Source organism: Equus caballus, chromosome 8 (assembly GCF_041296265.1).
Source record: "Equus caballus isolate H_3958 breed thoroughbred chromosome 8, TB-T2T, whole genome shotgun sequence".
Lineage (NCBI taxonomy): Eukaryota > Metazoa > Chordata > Mammalia > Perissodactyla > Equidae > Equus > Equus caballus.
Window position 1 is genome coordinate 25,483,039 of NC_091691.1, and position 17,536 is coordinate 25,500,574.

General features: G+C 49.1%; 1 protein-coding gene across 24 annotated transcripts in view; it reads right to left on the minus strand.

Annotated features, from left to right (window-relative positions):
- PITPNM2 (phosphatidylinositol transfer protein membrane associated 2) overlaps positions 1–17,536 on the minus strand; it is a 145,204-nt gene that overhangs the window by 116,840 nt on the left and 10,828 nt on the right. Inside the window, exon 1 of one of the 24 annotated variants that reach the window (XM_070220341.1) lies at positions 4,282–4,300. The exons of the other annotated variants lie outside the window; for them this stretch is intronic. The gene's annotated coding sequence lies outside the window, so the exon portion shown is untranslated. Of the gene's footprint in view, positions 1–4,281; positions 4,301–17,536 lie in introns of those variants that run through there. 24 annotated transcript variants of the gene reach the window in all.

Below are 17,536 nucleotides of genomic sequence, written 5' to 3' on the forward strand. Positions count from 1 at the left end.
AAGCAAAGAGGAAGAGTCTGCATCCTGGACCCCACACCTTGGTAGTCAGACTATCAGAGGCAGCAGGGAAACCCTCAGAGACCTTCAAAGTGGAGAGACCTCAAGTGAGAAAGGAAGCATTACAAGGCCCATTAGAATGATGTTAGGAGCGATTTTTCTGCAGTAAAGGCAAAGCAGAGCCTGGAGCACAGACCCAGGCCTGGGAGGGCAGAACAACAAAAAGAAACTGAACAACGCTTCCTTGGGTATGCAAAAGTTCATGGAGGAAAAACCCAACACACACATACACACACACACACACAACAAAAAAGAGAAATTCTTAGCCTGCAGCAGTTGGTAGCATTATGTAAAATTTCAAGCCCACAAAAATATCATTTGGATGATAAAAAGTTAAATTTAGCTAAGTACAGAGTGACTAATACTATGAGGGAGAGGCAGCACCCCCAGTTGCCTGGAGCTGATACAGCTGGCTTTTAGAAACTTTTGACAGTAACCAGGGCCTGGTGCAGCACAGAATAACAGATTATGTAATAAGAGGCACAACCACCAGCGACACAAAACATACAGCAAGGGCTGCAGCCTCCTCCGGGCCGGTGGGGTCTGGCTTGAGCTTCTCCACGGAACATTGGCCTCTGGAAGCCTGGGCCCCAGGAATGCAGGCGTTCCCGGGGCATCGGAAAGGGGAGCCATGCGTGCATGGGTTGGGTGAGCAGGTCCACCTGGCCTCTTACGCAAAGATCTTTCCCCAGATAGTAACTCTGGTGGCCTCAATGAGCCACGGCCTTGCGGAGTCCCCTCCCTTTGAGTCTAGTCTGTAACCTATTTTAACCGACAGAATGAGGTGGAAGGAACTCTGGGCCAGGTTTGGGCCCAAGTCTTAGGAAGGCCTGACTGAGAATTGAAGGCAGAGATGCAAACAGATATTTGCACGCCCATGTTCACAGCAGCATTATTCACAACAGGAAAAAGTGGAAACAATTCAAGTGCCCATCAGTGGATGAATGGATAAACAAAATGTGGCGTATGTATACAAAGGAATATTAGGCAGCCTTAAAAAGAAAGAAAATTCCGTCACGTGGCTGAATCTTGAAGGCATTATGTTGAGTGAAATAAGCCAGTGACAAAGGATAAATACTGCATGATTCCACTCACATGATGTACTCAGAATACAGATCTTCCTTGACTTACGATGATGGGGTTATGTTTCAATAAATCCGTCATAAATTGAAAATATCATAAGTTGAAAATGCATTTAATATTCCTAACCTACCAAACATCATAGTTTAGCCTAGCCTACCGTAAACCTGCTCAGAACCCTTACATTAGCCTACAGTTGGGCAAAATCACCTAACACAAAGCCCATTTTATAATAAAGCGTTGACTATCTCATGTAATTGACTGAGTATTGACAGTGAACAATAGAATGGTTGGATGGGTACAGAATGACTGTACATATATTGGACGTTCACCCTGTGATCATGGGGCTGACTGGGAGCTGTGGCTCGCGGCTGCCGTCCAGCGTCACAAGAGGATTGTTCCAAATGTCACTAGCCCGGGAAATGATCAAAATTCAAAGCACAGTTTCTACTGAATGCGTATTGCTTTCACACCATCATAAAGTAAAAAAATCACAAGTTGAACCATCGTAAGTCAGGGGCCATCTGTAGTCAAACTCAGAGAGACAGAAAGTAAAACAGTGTGGGCCCGGGGCTGGGGTTGGGAAACAGGGAGTTAGTGTTTAATGCGGACAGGGTTTCTGTCTTGCAAGATGAGGAGAGTTCTGGAGATGGATGGTGGTGATGTCTGCACAACAATGTGACTAAAATGTACACTTAAAAATGGTTAAAGTGGTAAATCTTATGTGTATTTTACTACGATAAAAAATTAAACTGGGGCTGACTTGGTGGCACAGTGGTTAAGTTTGCACGCTCCACTTTGGCAGCCCAGGGTTCATGGGCTTGGATCCCTGGCACTGAACCTACATCACTCATAAAGCCATGCTGTGGCAGTGTCCCACACATAAGACAGAGGAAGACTGGCACAGATGTTAGCTTAGGGACAATCTTCCTCAAGCAAAAAGAGGAAGATTGGCAACAGATGTTAGCTCAGGGCCAATCTTCCTCATCAAAATTAATTAAGATAAAAAGAGGAGGAGGAGGCCTGGATGCTTCTGTGTTTGTGCTCTGAGGGAAGCAGCCGCCACGTGAGAAGTCCAATTACCTGAAGATCATTGAGCTGTGAGAAGCCCAACCCAGCCATGGGGAAAGGTTATGTGGAGGGGAACCAATGCCCCAGCCAACAGCCCCAGGTGATACAGCCAAGTGCCAGCCGGGACTTGCCAGCCAGGAGAGTGGGGCTATCTTGGAAATGGATCTCCCACCCCCAGTCCAGCTTTTCCAGTTGACACCAGTGGAGCAGAGATGAGCTGTCCCTACCAAGCCATGCCCGAATTGCCACACGGTGAGCAAATAAATAAAATGGTTGATGTTTTAAGCCACTGAGTTTGGGAGTACTTTGTTGCGGCAATAGATAATTGACACAGTGGTCAGGCTCTCTAATGGGTTTGGGGAAATTTCTCCTCCTAATGAGAGGCTTATGAAGATCTTTCACATCTCACATCTGAGTCACTAAGAGAAGTGAGTGCTCGAATGACTCTGAGGAAGAGACTAATTTTCCACTCCCCAAATCCCAATGGAATAAACGCTGAAATCAAGCCTTGTGCTGAGTTTCAAACAGCTGCTGTCAAGGCTGGGGGATTTCTCCAATGATCCAACGGAGTAACCAGGTCATCGGTTCATTGACTCAAGCTGTCACTTAATTACTCAACTTTCAATTGTCCTGTCCAGAGCAGGGATTTGTACGGTGTGGACAGAGCTATCGATGGGAGTCCCTGTGTGCAGTGAAGTGATCCCAGGCGTGTGGGTTGAGACCAGAGCTCTAGCTGGCTGACTGGCTAAGTCAGTTTCCCTCTCTGGGCCCCTCTTTCCCCATCTGTACAGTGAGGAGGTTGATCTCCGAAAAGGCCTCTCCATGCAGTCCTCCAGTTTCGGCAGAAGGGAACACTGAAACCGACCTGAAACGCCAAACAGTCTCAGTGACTTCATGTAGATTTACAAGGCAGGCAGTGGCATTCTCACCACTGTGCACCTGGAACTCTACATCTTTCACGAATTTGTTTGCTCATTCCACGTTTCCCTGTGGCAGTCTGGCTTGGTCCAGTTTCCTCTTCCTAAATAACATTTTTAGCCCCCTTGATTCAAGGTGGGACTGTGTGACTAGTTCTGTGAGTAGACCCCTTCCAGGCCTGGCCCCTAACATGCCCCATGTGATCTTCTATGCCCTCTCTCTCTCTTTGCTCATAAGCCAACTGATTGCCCAGATCCACTGGAGGACCCCCAGGGAGCCCCAGGGGATGGCAGAAATACAACAGGAAAGGTTCCTGGATCCCCAACTCACTGCATGGAAGCCACCCCCAGAGCATCCAATTCAAACAGGACAAGAGTAAGAACAAGCCTTTATGGTATTAAGCCACTGAGACTGCGGGATTGTTTGTTACAGCAGCTACCATTACTTATTCTAACTAATACATTCACCAAACTGTTACTACGTGCCAGATGTGTGAAGGACACATAAGAGAATGAGGCCTAGGCCTGATCTTGGCCCTCTTGGCACCACCAGTCTAGCTGATAAATCAGGGAGATCAGACCAAGACCAGCTCTGCACCCTGCAATCATACACTAAACACATGATGGGGGCTGCTTCATGTTATCCAAGCTCCACCCATACTACCTGCTTCCAAAAACCTTACAACATAGGCTCACCTCCCAAAAAACTAGATAAGTAAAGAAAGAAAGAAACCACAAAGGAGAAAACCTATACTGAGACACCTAACTGAGGACAATCTGGAGGCAAATAAGTAAAAATCTTAGCTATGTGCTTCCTGGCAGGCAAAGCAAAGAGAGAAATATGCTGGGCCACAGAGCTCTCATCAACAGTGAAAAACATACTGGTTCATGATGAGAAACAAACCTTGTCCTTGCTAAGAGCTAGAAGGGAATGCTCCCTGGGGTTGCCGTGTGAGAGGAATCGGCATCTGGGCAGGAGGCAGAAAGAGGAGGCCAAGCTTGCCCTGAAAGCTCTCCCCTCCACAGTGCAGGGCCAGCTTCGCAGCCCCACCCATGGCCTGACTGGCTCTTGACGGCAAGCTCCTCAGACTAATTCTTCAGCCTCATTACTGTCAACACGGCAGCACCATGATAATGATGGAAAATATTTACATACCGTACCACTGACGGGTTGTTTAGACCATCTGGCTACTGGATGCGGTAAGTATTGTCTAACACATGGCCGGTCCACAAACGCTGTGCCTTAGTACCGATGGAGGCCAGGCTCGGGGATTCAGGCAGCGTCCCCCGGCCCCATCCCCGTCATATTCTCCACCATGGGGACCCCGAGAGGCCACCTGCAGCCCGTGTCTGCCGGACTGTGCCCACGGACGGCCTCAGGCCCCTGCAGGTTGGGAGCAGAGCTCTCAATCTCCCACCCTCTGCTCCATCTGGGCTGAGCATCGGCAATAACAGACTAACTTCGCTTCACCGAGGACCCCTCCAGGGCTCGAGCGTTCCACGTCACTCGGCAAGGCCGCTCCAGTTCCGCAGCCGCCTGGGGGTTCTCCAGTGATCTCGTGGGACCACAGGGAACTCACAGAGGCAAATTCAGCACAGTCCATTTGCATTCGAAGTTGCTTCTACCTAAGCTTTGTCGCTTGCTCGGGAGGCGGGGACAAGGATTAAGTATCACAGCTCCAGAAGGATGGAGGACCGTGACTTTAATCTCGCCTAAATGAGAATTTCTTCTTCCTTCTGTCCGTCTGGCTCCACCGCGTTCTGCTACCAGGCTGAATACAGGGTTTCTTTTTGCATTGATGTTAAAACTTTTCCTTTTCCTTTTTTTTTTTAATTTGGGGTATTGGGCGGGTTGTTTTATTATTATTTTCTTAATTTTAGTAAAGGTAAAAAAGTTCCATTCGGAGCCTGTTCAAAAGTAGCAATTTTCTTAATGGGAAGCACACGCTTGCCACCCACGTGAGGAGCTGTGTCAGCTCAGCAATCATAGCGCCCTGAGAATTTGGTAAGTCACGTCACCTTCTTGACAACTGTGAGTCAAATGGAAACTTGTCACAGGTGCCTGCGTGGCCCGCCAGGGTGGCTTCGCGCCCTGACAGCGGCTTTCAGAGGGGTGCACCTGTAGGGAAGGTCGGGCAGTGTTTCCGTCAACCGTGAACCCACAGCTTTAAGATCTTCTCATAACTAACACCCTCTAAGACGTAAAATGCCCCAGACAGCACGTCCAGGGCCTGGGTAGCACACGGATTGGGTGCAAGTGCTACCTGGCCACCTCACCTCCTGGAATCTGTGTTTTGGATGTGAAATGAGGGGTGACACATGTGGCTTGAAGCAGTTTCCCTCACAGTCCGAGCTGGTTCTTTAGTCACAGAGTGGCTGGGCCACTGGGGCGCAGGTCAGGGGTCTCTCTGTGGCCTTAGAACCAACCCAGGGTCGCTGGTCTTTCTTAGGATAGCACTTCTCTCTCTGCGAGTAGGGTGAGGACCACAGACCCTACACATGGAGAGAGGACTGTGAAGAAAGCCAGAGCTCATGGCCAGACACGGCATGAGGCTCCCTCACTGTCAGAGGCAACCCCGCGTGACAGAGAGTGAGCACGTCGACATCCACACCCTCTACAAGCGGAGATCAGCGACACAGGTTTTCTGCCAATAGTTCCAGTTTGGAATGATGATTTTCGCTGGGAACACTCCTGGCACCTCAGGGAGGCCAGGTGGCCGTGCAGAGGCCCACGTGACATATCTGGGAAGCTCTTCCTTGCCGGTCAGATCCCTCAAGCCCCGGGAGAGATGTCCGCTCTGAGCATCTGCTCTGAGCCACCAAGTAGTTTCAGACATCTGCTCTGCTCGCCCGCTTCTAGACAGAGCAAATGCTCTTTTTGCAAAAATTCTCTGAGCTGCTGGGGACACAGGAGTATTCATGACAAAGGTGGTACCCAGTCACTGTTTGTTTCACTCACACCAGGCTCAGAGAGCACCCAGCAGCAGCCCAGAGACAGGCCTCTTGTTTAAACACAAAGAAACAAGACAGCCAAGGGTGGGCCCAGTGCCTCAGATGGGGAGCAGGTTAGCCCTGGGTCTCCCAGGTCAGAGATGGGATCTTTTCCCGGACCACAGACCCCCTGCCGGCCCAGCCCGAGTTCCTTCTGGGGTGGGGACAGGGGGTGTCTCCGTCTCGGTCTCCTGCACCCCAGTGAGCAGGTCAGCACCAGGCCCTACCCAGCCCTCGCCAGTCTAAGGTGAATGGAGAACCTCATGGTTAACGGGGCAAACTGTTCAAAAAGCCCCATCTATTCTCTTTTTATTCTTAGTTTTGAATTTTCCTATTTCTTAGTGTCCTTTTGTTCGAGAGGATGGCTACAGTGAATTGTAGCTTTTCTGTGCACATGGTTAAATATACATAACATGTATTTTACCATTTTAACCATTTTTAAGCGTACAGTTCAGTGGCATTAAGGACATTCACACTGTTGTGCCACCATCATCACCATCCATCTCCAGAACTTTTTCATCACCCCTGACAGAAACTCTGTACCCCTTAAATACTAACTCCCCATCCACCCTCCCCACAGCACTTGGTAACATCTACGATTGGCAGCTCTTTAAAAATTATGTTCTTAATGGCAAAACTGTTTTATAATTTTACACGTCTGTGAAATCTAAGCCACAGGCCTGCTGAGGTTCCTCCTGGAAACACATGGGTTTCGCCCCAACGTAAGTCCCCAAACTTGAGAACTCTGGTCAGATCAGACCTACAGGGGTCCAGAAAGTGCCTGGGGCTTCTCAGATACTTGATGAAGGACAAACTGACAGAGGAAAAGCAGGGCAGCCCTGCACCAACCCCACCAGGAAGGAATCTTCCAGGCCACAACCTGCCTGGGGAATCGAGGCCCCTCCTGCATTGTTTGCAAGGAGGCACTTAATGGGGACCAGGGTTCGTTCACAACCGGCCGTGCCAGGAACTCTGCTGGAGCTGCCCTTTGCGGTAGAAGCTCTCACACGGTTTTCTCCGGATTTTCATTTTACTTAAAAGCTCTTCCTTGCCTGAGGTTTTGAGGTTAAAAACCGCTGCCTCGCACTCGTACGTTGTAAGTGGGAGTGTAAATTGGTACTACCTTTACAGAGAGCAATTTAGCCACAGCTATCGAAAATAAAAGGAAAACACCCCTGACCCAGCAATTCTACTTCTGGAAATTTATTCCACAGGCAGGAGGGCATATTGAGATGAAACCTATGCACCGGGAGACTCAGTGCAGCACTGTCGCTTCCAGTCTTCCGCTGCCATCATCCAGAACCCCAGGAACAGGGAACGGGTCTGACAAACGATGGTACACCCATCAGCTGAACACTAAGCCCATCATTAAAAAGATCCGGGCAAGCTGAACAAAGCAAGAGAGGACACCTCCAGCATTTACGAACTGTCAAGCCAAAAAAGCAGGTGTACAACAGCAGGCAGCCATTTGCATGGGTTTTTTAAAGTAATACACATTCATACATGCAGAGAATCTCTCTGAAACAGTACACAGACCCCCCCCACACACACAAACTAGCCACTGTAGCTGCCTCTAGGGTGAACCGGGAGACTGCAGACAAGCATGCAAAGAAGTCTCATGCTTGTCTGTCAACGCTTTGCAATTTGGTACCCAGTGCAATGCATGACTTATCCAAATGATGTTATCAAAATGATCTTTACTATTGATTTTATTGCATTACTTTATTGTAATCTTTGAGCTTATAAGTTCCATAAATCAAGGAATGTATCTAATTTATCTTTCAAACTTTACCAAGGTCTGGTATAATGTCACAACTTTTTGGGTGTTTTGTAATCTTTTTGAATAAATGAAAGAACGAGTGAGTGAATGATTAAGGGAATGAATAGTGAAGAAAAGCATCTGAAAAATAATTAACATTCTTGGAATACTAGAAAATTGGGAGCCTTGAGTTGTTAAGGAAGGAAGAGGTTGAGTAGAAGCAGAAACCGATAATTGACAACTAGGGAGAAAAAGCAGACTCGGTAACATCAAAGGAAGACGCACACCGCTGACAGCGCAGTTGAGTTGATGCTAAAAGTTTAATCGAACAAGAGTTTCTAAAATTTTAATATTAATAACTATTTTATGTAAAAAAAAAAAAAAAAGCCAAAATTTCATGTTTCTTTTGAAATAGTAGAATGCAAAGAATATAATGGGGGGATATTAATAATTTTAAAATACTTTTTCTAAAACCACATTACAGTTTACCTTTTAATTCTGTGAAACACATATTCATAAGGAATCAGAAAGCAGACCTAAAACCCCATCACTCTCCAGTGAGTTGATTACAATTTTTAACAGCTCTCCAGGCATCGGTGCATACCCAGCTTGGGGACTCTTCCTATTAAACCTCTAACTCTTGCCCTGTTATCCCCAGACCCAGCCTGCAAGCTGGCAGCAAACTTGACCATGGTGAGGTGGGCCGGGCAACAGAGCAAGGCTGCCAGGCTTCAAGGAAAAGCGGTCGCAAAGCCCAAGGACTTCAGTCCTCAGAAGGTTGTCCCAGCCCCCTTGGGTGGTCATTCAAACAACTGTGGTTAAAAATAAGGCCAAAAATTAACAGCAGCAAAACCACACCGAGGAGAGAAACGGAAAAGAAATAGAGAAGAGGGAAGATTACCTAAAAAGGAATTATGGGGAGCCCGTGGGTTCAGCCTGAGGGACTGGCAGACACACCCCCATCCACCCCTTCAAGGCCTCCAGGGACAGCCTGGTTCGTGACATGGGAACTTCATCTTGGTGGCCCCAGCCAGCTGAATGACTCAGCGATCCCTAAAAGACTGAATTATGTCTAGCATTCATTGCTTATCGAAAGAGAGGCAAGAAGTGCCTTCCAGAAAGATGAGGATCATTACTGGGGAAATGTGAAGTAACACCTCAGTCCCAGTGAAGCTGGCTAATGAGGTGTCCTCGTAGGACAATGACGTGGCCGCACTTGTGCGTGCTCTGGTCTCCAGCAGGAGTTCACAATTTACTTCCAACACCCAGACTCTTCTCACCAGCGTCTCGTGCCCACTCAACATGGCAGCCTTGGGGATGCCAGGGCAGGGACCTGTGACAAGGCTGAGGGGAGATTCTGAGAGCCCGTCTCGGAGACTGCGCTGAGGGCCATCTCCCCTCTAGTTGCATCCACCATCCAGGATTGGTGCTGAGCTTAAAATAATGGATTTCCAGCCTTTGTAACAAGAGCTTAATGGTGCACAAATGGATTCAAAACATTCTCAGAGATTCCTCAGAAGAACCCTGCGAGGAAGGCACTGTGGCCCTTCTTTCACAGATGAGGAAACTCCGGTTCAGGGAGGTTAAGTAACTCATGCTAAACCCCACAGCCAGACAGTGGTACCCCCACACTCAGGACAGGTCTCCTGACTCCATGTCACAGCTCCTTAACTGGAACACTAAGGGGGACGCTTAGCCCCAAGAAACAGCTTTGACCTAATCCCAGGAGAGATCCGGAATGCTCTGCATTACACCCTTGTCCCTACATTTCCCGGGGTTCTGGGCTCCAGGGAGGCAAAGGAGATGTTGGCAGCCACCTGAAACTGCCTAGGTGTCACTCTTGTTTCTATCCAGAAATAAGGACCCTGGTTTGTTGGCACCCAAGCCAAAAGGTGCCAGAGGTGCCACCCCTTCCCGTTACACTTACCACGGGTGACCCCTGACACACACAGGAAAGTGATGGGGGTTCTGGATTTATTGTGCAACCTGGCCACCATACTATCTCATTACTTCTAATTATTTCTCAGTGTGTCTGCTTTGCAAACCTAAGAACACTGCACCCATTTCAAAACATTAGCTTTGCAACCTCCTTCCTAAGAGTCCTGTTCCACTTCTTTCCTAGCCCATTGCACTGGCTTCAGTTTAGAGCGATGATTAATAGTGATAAAGAGGTTATGCTTGTCTTGCAACTGCCATTAAAAGGAATGTCTCTTAGAGGAGTGTCCTTGAGATGCTGTTTGGCCCCGTAATCCCTTTACGACACAATCCCCAGTAGCACTCTGTGTTCCTCAAACATCCTTTGGAAAATGCCACTAGAGTGTTCCACTATTAAGGATGAAGTCGCTCCTGATTGAAGATGTTCTTTATCATGTTGAAATCTGCACCTATCCCTCGGTCTCTATGTTTAAGAGTAATGGATGTCGAGCTTTATCAAATGCTTTTCTAGCATCTAGTGAAAGCATCTCAGCTTCCCCCCCCCCCCGCTTTTTTACTTTTAGTAGATCTCCTAGTATTTAATCATCTGCTTATGTTTCTGAGGCTGGTCCACAATCCAGTGTAATGAGCCCTGTGCTGGGTGCTGTACTGGGGGAGCACAGAGACAGACACCAACCAACTACTCCTGCCTATTCAGAAACGGAGGGGGAAGGTACAGGGCGAAAACAACACACGCACATAACTGTGTCAGGTTAATCACGGAGGGCTGCCTACAAGAGCTGGAGGGACTTCACCTACAGAGAGGATTGAGGGATAGGCTGGGAATGAGGGCACCTGGATTTAAGTCCTGCCTCTCATGTGGCCCACGGGCACACTTTCCTGGCCCATAATTTTCTCAGTAGTAAAACAGAAATAATCATAGACCGAAAGAAAGCTTCAGAGGCATCCTGTTCAGCCGTCTTCATTTGCAACGGAGGCTGAGGTTCAAAGAGAGCAGCTGATTTGCCCAAGGTCACCAAGCCATCCCGCCTGTCTTTCTTGGCTCCAAGGAGAGGAAGAGAGAAACAAAGAGAGCTTTGAGATCCTGGGCAGAAAGGAAGCAGAGAACACCCTGCGTGTGGTGACTCTCCCTGTAATAAATGTTACCATTTCTACCTCCAAAGTTGGCTGAGCCAGGAGGCAGCCAGAGTGCTGGGCTCAGGGTTAGAGGCCAGCAGTGAGAGGGGAAGAGGGGAAGATCCTGAAGCCGCCACTGCAGCACACCCAGGTCTTCTGCATCAACACACCTGAGCAGACGCACAAGGATGGCTTTTCATAGCCATCCTTTCACTCACTCATTCATTCAACAAGTATGGAGACTGTACTGGGTTAAAGGGTATGCCCTCCAAATTCATATCCTTCTTAGAACCTTAAAATGTGACCTTATTTGGAAATAGGATCTTTGCAGATGTAATGAGTTAAGGTGAGGTCATGCTGGAGTGGGGTGGGCCCCAAATCCAATACCAGTGTCCTTCTAAGAAGAGGAGAAGAGACACAGACACACACAGAGGGAAGATAACCATGTGAAGAGAGAGGCAGAGATGGGAGTAATGCGTCTACAAGTCCAGGAATGCCAAGGATCACCAGCCAGCACCAGAAGCCAGGAAAGAGGGATGGAACAGATTCTCCAGCACCTCGGGGAGGAACAGCCCTGCCCACACCCTAAATGAGGCCTCCCAGGCTCCCGAACTGTAAGAGGATAATTTCAGTCGTTTTAAGCTCCCCAGTGCATAGTGCTCTGTTACGCAGTCCCAGGAGACGGATGCAAAGAAAGTTCGAGAAGGCGGCCAGGGCTTGCCCATGGAGCAGGAGCTCCTGGAGGAGGGGAAGTTGGGTTTGGTCTGGAACCCCTCAAACCACATCAGCCCGTCCCCCTGTGCCAATCAATGGGCCTCGCCCTGCCAGCCACCCAGGTCTCCACTGCACTTCCAGACCACTTCACAGCCTGGGACCTCTCGCTGGAAGGGATCAAGGACCCCAGCACTTCCCTCGGGCCAGACACGAGGATGAATCCAAGCACTTCCTAAGCCCGGTGGGGCACCAGGTACCGTGCTGGGTGCTTTTACACACATTCTCCTTTAAACCTCAGGACCAGCCAAGGGGTAGGTGAGCAACCAGGAGCTCAGAGAGAGACAGAGAGAGAGAGAGAGAGCACACAAGCACGTGCCCTACTCAGTTCCCACAGCAGGTGCGTGGCAGAGCCTGCCCCATGCCCAGGCTGTCCTCACAGGGCCCCGACCACGCAGCGTGGGGGGTGATTTTGCACACCCGGGGCTGCAGCACCTGCCCCTCGGCAGAGCCGTCTCCCACTCGCTTCGCAGCTGTGGACGCCAGGGACCCCAGGCAGCTGGCATCTGCCCTTTGAAAAGGTATTTATCTTTCCACTCACCGAGAGCAAGCAAGAGCCATAAAAGGACATGCCCGACGTCAGGTGCATGAGTGCTCCATAGAGACAGGTGTCGTTCACACACAGCAACCAGGCAGGACCACTGACTGCCAGGAACGCCCCCCCCCAGGAGCACAAGGACTGGTGTGCACACTCCCTGCTGAGGTGAGAGCGCCCCTCCCAGTGCCCAGGGGAGGCTGCGTGCTCCACAGATGCAGAAGCACGGAGTGACCGGCTCAAGACCCATTTGAGGTTGTAAGATAAGCTTGAGGGGGTTTGGTACCATTTTAATCACTTTTAGGTGTATAATTCAGTGGCATTAAGGATATTCCCAATGCTGTGCAACCACAATTGCTATTTTCAGAACATTTTCATCATCCCAAATAGAAGCTCTGTACCCACTAAACAGCAACTCCCCATCCCTCCTCCCCCAGCCCCTGGTAAACACCATTCTTCTTTCCGTCTCTACGAATTTGCCTATTTTAGGCACCTCACACAAGTAGAATCACACAATACCATCCTTTTATGTCTGATTTCTTTCACTCAGCGTAATGTTCTTGAGGTTCAACCACATAGCATGTGTCAGAATGTCCCTCCTTTTTACGGCCAGATAACACTCCACCACATGGATATACGGTCATGTGCCACATAAGGATGTCTTGGTCAATGACAGAGCGCGCATATCATGGCAGTCCCATAAAATTAGCACCACAGAACCTAGGTATTTAGTAGGCTATACCATCTAGGGTTGTGTAAGTACCATAGAGGAAGAAGAAATCTTCCTCTACTCTCTAGGTTCTTCTGGCTAGCCCAAGAATTACATCGACATGAGGCAGATTAACGGGGAAAAACAAACAAAAGTTTAATACGTGTACACATGGGAGAAACCCAGAAAACCAAGTAACTCACCAAGACGGCCAAAGCTCTCACCTTACATACCACCCCAGCTAAAGACCGAAGAAGGTGTTGGGGGTGGGGAGAGTCAGCGACTTCAAAGGAAAGGAAGGAGGTTCACAGGTAGGAGAAAAGGGGCAAACATTTGGAAAACAAGTGTGTGGCCACACAGAAACAGAAGAACACAGAGGGGAGCCCAACAAACAGGCTTTTCTAGGTTCCTCCCTGTCCACCACCCAGTTCATGTGATGCTAAGGTGACAGCTTGCTTCCTGAGACAGGTTTTTTTCATCTGAATTCTTTTAGGTAGTTAAGGGGGAGGCAATAAGAAAACCTTCTTGAGTCTTTTGTTTCTTAAAAATAATCAACCTAGGGGCTGGCCTGGTGGTGCAGCAGTTAAGTGCACACGTTCTGCTTCGGTGGCCCGGGGTTCCCCAGTTCGGATCCCCGGTGCGGACATGGCACTGCTTGGCACACCATGCTGTGGTGGGTGTCCCACATATAAAGTAGAGGAAGATGAGCACAGATGTTAGCTCAGGGCCAGTCTTCCTCAGTGAAAAGAGGAGCATTGGCAGCCGTTAGCTCAGGGCTAATCCTCCTCCTCAAAAAAAAAAAAAAAAAACAAAAACCTAAAATAATCCTCATGTTAAAGAGACACATTTTGGGGTGGCAAATTTTGTTCCCCTTCACTACACGCTATGATATGCGCACAATGACAAAATCGCCTACCGACGCATTTCTTCAGAATGTATTCCCATCGTTAAGCGAAGCGTGACTGTACCACATTCCATTTATCCATTCATCAGCGGACGGACACGGGTTGGGTCTACCTTTCTGCTATTGTGAATAACGCTGCTATGAACACAGGTGTACAAATACCTGTCTGAGTCCCTGCTTTCAATGCTTTGGGGAATAACAAGCCAGGGGTGGAATCGGTGGTAATATTCCATTGTATGGATAGTCCACCTTCTGTTTCTCCATTCATCAGCTGGCAAGTGTGTTTAACTATTTGAGGAACCACAGACTGTCTTCCACAGCATCTGTACCATTTTACCTTCCCACCAGCAGTGCACACGGGTTCCCATTTCTCCACATCCTCATCAACACTTATTATTTTCCATTTTTTGGGATAATAGCCAAGCCTGAGATTTTAAAGAGAAGGAAGAGGCACGTGCCACGGGAACCCCAGGTAAGGCCCCATGGCAAACCCTTGGCATCTGTGCACCTTACGCTGCTTTCTGTACAGAGCTACAGAAAGAACGCTTGTTGTAGAGTCAAGAGAATTCACTTTTCGTTCCAGCTCTGGTGCTTACGGCTGTGCGACTCTGGACAGATACTTAAACCACTCGGCCTCAGTTATGTCCACTGTAGGAATGCAGCTAATGTGCCAAGCGTCACCTCCTGCTGGAGGCAGGGCTGTGAACTGACAACAGGAATGGAAGAGAGTCTCTTCATAAACTCCATGGGCTGACACACAGGTGGTGGAAAGGGAGGACAGCTTCAACCTTCCTTGATATATCTTCTATGATAATATATGGAAAGGACTGGAATAGTTTTCCCTCCAACCTCCTCTTTCTCTGCCTTCAAATGAAGAAGCCAAAATACAGGAGAAAGTAAAAAGACAAAGAAGGAGTGGGCAAAAATTCTAGAGGATCTACTGAGGTCAATCTTGGCAATGGAAAAATTACTAGATGCACAGGAAACATGTGCACGTGCACACGCACAGCATTCAAACCTCAGTGTGGACTCAAAGTTTGCCCAAATCGAAGCTGTCGCCAGATCTAGAGAAGCAACAGGGCAGGAATTATCATCCCAACTTGTCAGGTGAGGAAACGAAGGCCCAGGGAGGTGAAGCAACCCTGCTCAAGGTCACACAGCACAGCTTAAATGGGGCCTCTGGACTCCTAGTACAGGCCAGCCAGAGCACAAGATGGCTGGGGACACCAGTCTCCACACAGGGCCAAGCCCCGCAGCTAGTTCTTAATCATCATCAGCAGCAGCAGCATCTCTCTTTCTCTCTCTCTCTCACACACACACACAGACAGACCCTGACTGAGGTCTCTCATGAGAAGCCCAGGCTGCCTGGGGAACCACATCCCAGGAGAGAAGCAGGACCCCACTTCCTTGCTGGCTGGAAAAGCGTGCAGCCTCGTGGGCTACCAGCCTGATATCTCCATAGTGACAGAATCACAGAGGCTGTGGGGCTAAAAATAAAACCTCTACCTCCTGGAACCCCCGTCTGTTCCACTCCAGCTGCCAGGGGGGCTCAGCGAAGCTCAGTGACGCTCAGTGACCAACACCTAAACAGCAAAGAAAGGCCCTCAAGCCATGAAAACAGGTGACAACACACCCAGGACGCAGAATCAACCACCATCCACGCTCCCTGGGAAGAGAGTGAAGGTCGACACCCATGGGGTCATGGACAAATGGGCTCCACGTGGGCGAGTGCCAGCAAGCAAAGGCACCTGCCCCGTGGGCGCAGCTGTTCCCGCACACGCAGGTGCTCCCTCTTACGTCCCGAAAGTAAGATGTGTTCCTTCTTCTCCAAGGTGCACCATGGATCACATTTTCCCACTTGAGAAAACAAAAGTTTCACAGAAGGCTTAGCTTCCTAGTGGGCTCTCAAAATGGGCCCGTTGTACAGTAAACTGTCTAAAGTAGCAATTTACCCGAGAGCTTCAGACCAGACTTTGAATCTATCAGCGTGTGACCTTGGGGAAGTCACTTTTCCCCTCTAGCCCTCAGATTTCTCCTCTGTACGATGGCGTTAACTGCAGAGGGCTGTTGAGGACCTGGCACAGAGTAAGTGCCCCAAGAACTCAGCCATTCAGCTGCCTGGTGGGTCGTGTTTTTGTTGGCGGGCCAGCCTGAGAACCTAACCAGTGAATGGACACTCCAATGGGAAGCAGCCTTTGTGGTGCCAGCAGTGTGTCAGCTGGAAACTCCCCACATCAGCCAGCACTTTACACACACTGAACGCCCTCCCGCTCACACGTGACCTTCCACAAATCAATCCTCGCCTCAGCTTACCTTCCAAGTAGTCCATAACATGCATCACGATTTATGATTCCTCGTACGAGTATTAACAATATTACGGCTAATTTTAAACGGCCTTAAAATTTTCAAATAAAGCATGATGAATGCAGCTCCTCATTAGTCACCCAGTCCGAAGTTAATAATTAAGCACCCTTAATTGGTGGATATGGAAAATACGGCACAGCTTCCTAGGCACCACTGCACACGACACTGGTCCTGGCCTGATAATGGATTTCCTAAGTCAGCTCACAGGGCTAATTCACATCAAAAGTTAATTAGCCTAATGAAGGCAAGTGTGACTTAGTGAATTCCAGATCGACTTTCTGCTCTGACTCAGCCACCCGGGAGGCTGCCAATGTCATCCTCCTGGCTTCGATTTCCTGAAGCACCAAGGGAGGGGTCCAGGGGACACTGCTTCAGGAGGCCCTGTGTCTCCAGCCTCCCCTACTGCTATGGCTGAGAAACAGCGAGCACTCAGGCCACCGAGAGGCAGCACAGGACACATGCCCACAACCTTCTCCTGGAGCTGGCTCTGGAAGCTCTGTGAGGGAGGAAACCTTCCAGGAAGTGGGAGTCCCAGGTGAGTCCCAGGTGGGTGGAAGGCCTGGTGCCACCAACCCTCATACTTATGGCCGATGAAGACCTGGACTGTCCCTGACCAGGGAGACAGTGGCCCACATGTGCAGGGCAACGGCCAGTTCACAAAACCACCCTCCCACCCAGTCTCTCGCTGCATCCACACAGCACTCCTGAGAGGGAGCATCACTACCCCCACTGGATGGACATAGAAACCAAGGCACAGAATGGTGCTTTCGTCAAAGCCCAATCATGTTGGCAGGGTGCGACTCAATCTGAGGTCCTCCTAGCCCAGTTGTCTTTCATTGTTCCCCATCCAGAGGCAAGGCAAAGTCAAAATCGCACTGGCCCAGAAATAGCCCAAACGTCCATCGATGGATGCGTGGATAAACATTTGGTGTGTACGTACAATGGGATATCATTCAGCACAAAAAGGATGGGAATCCTGATACAGGCTACAACACGGGTGAACCCGGAGGACATTATGCTAAGTGAAAGAAGGCAGTCACAAAGGGACAAATATTATATGATTCCACTTATATGAGGGACCTAGAGTCAAATTCATAGAGACAGAAAGTAGAATGGTGGGTGCCAGGGGCTGGGGCAGGGGGAAATGGGGGGTTGTTTAATTGGTACAGAGTTTCTGTCTGGGGTGACGAAAAGGTGCTACAGGTGGATGGTGATGACGGCAGCACAACAACATGAATGTGCCTAATGCCACTGAGTGTACAGCTAAATATGGTAAATTTTACGTTATGTGTATTTTACCATGCACACAAGGAATGAATACTGTCAC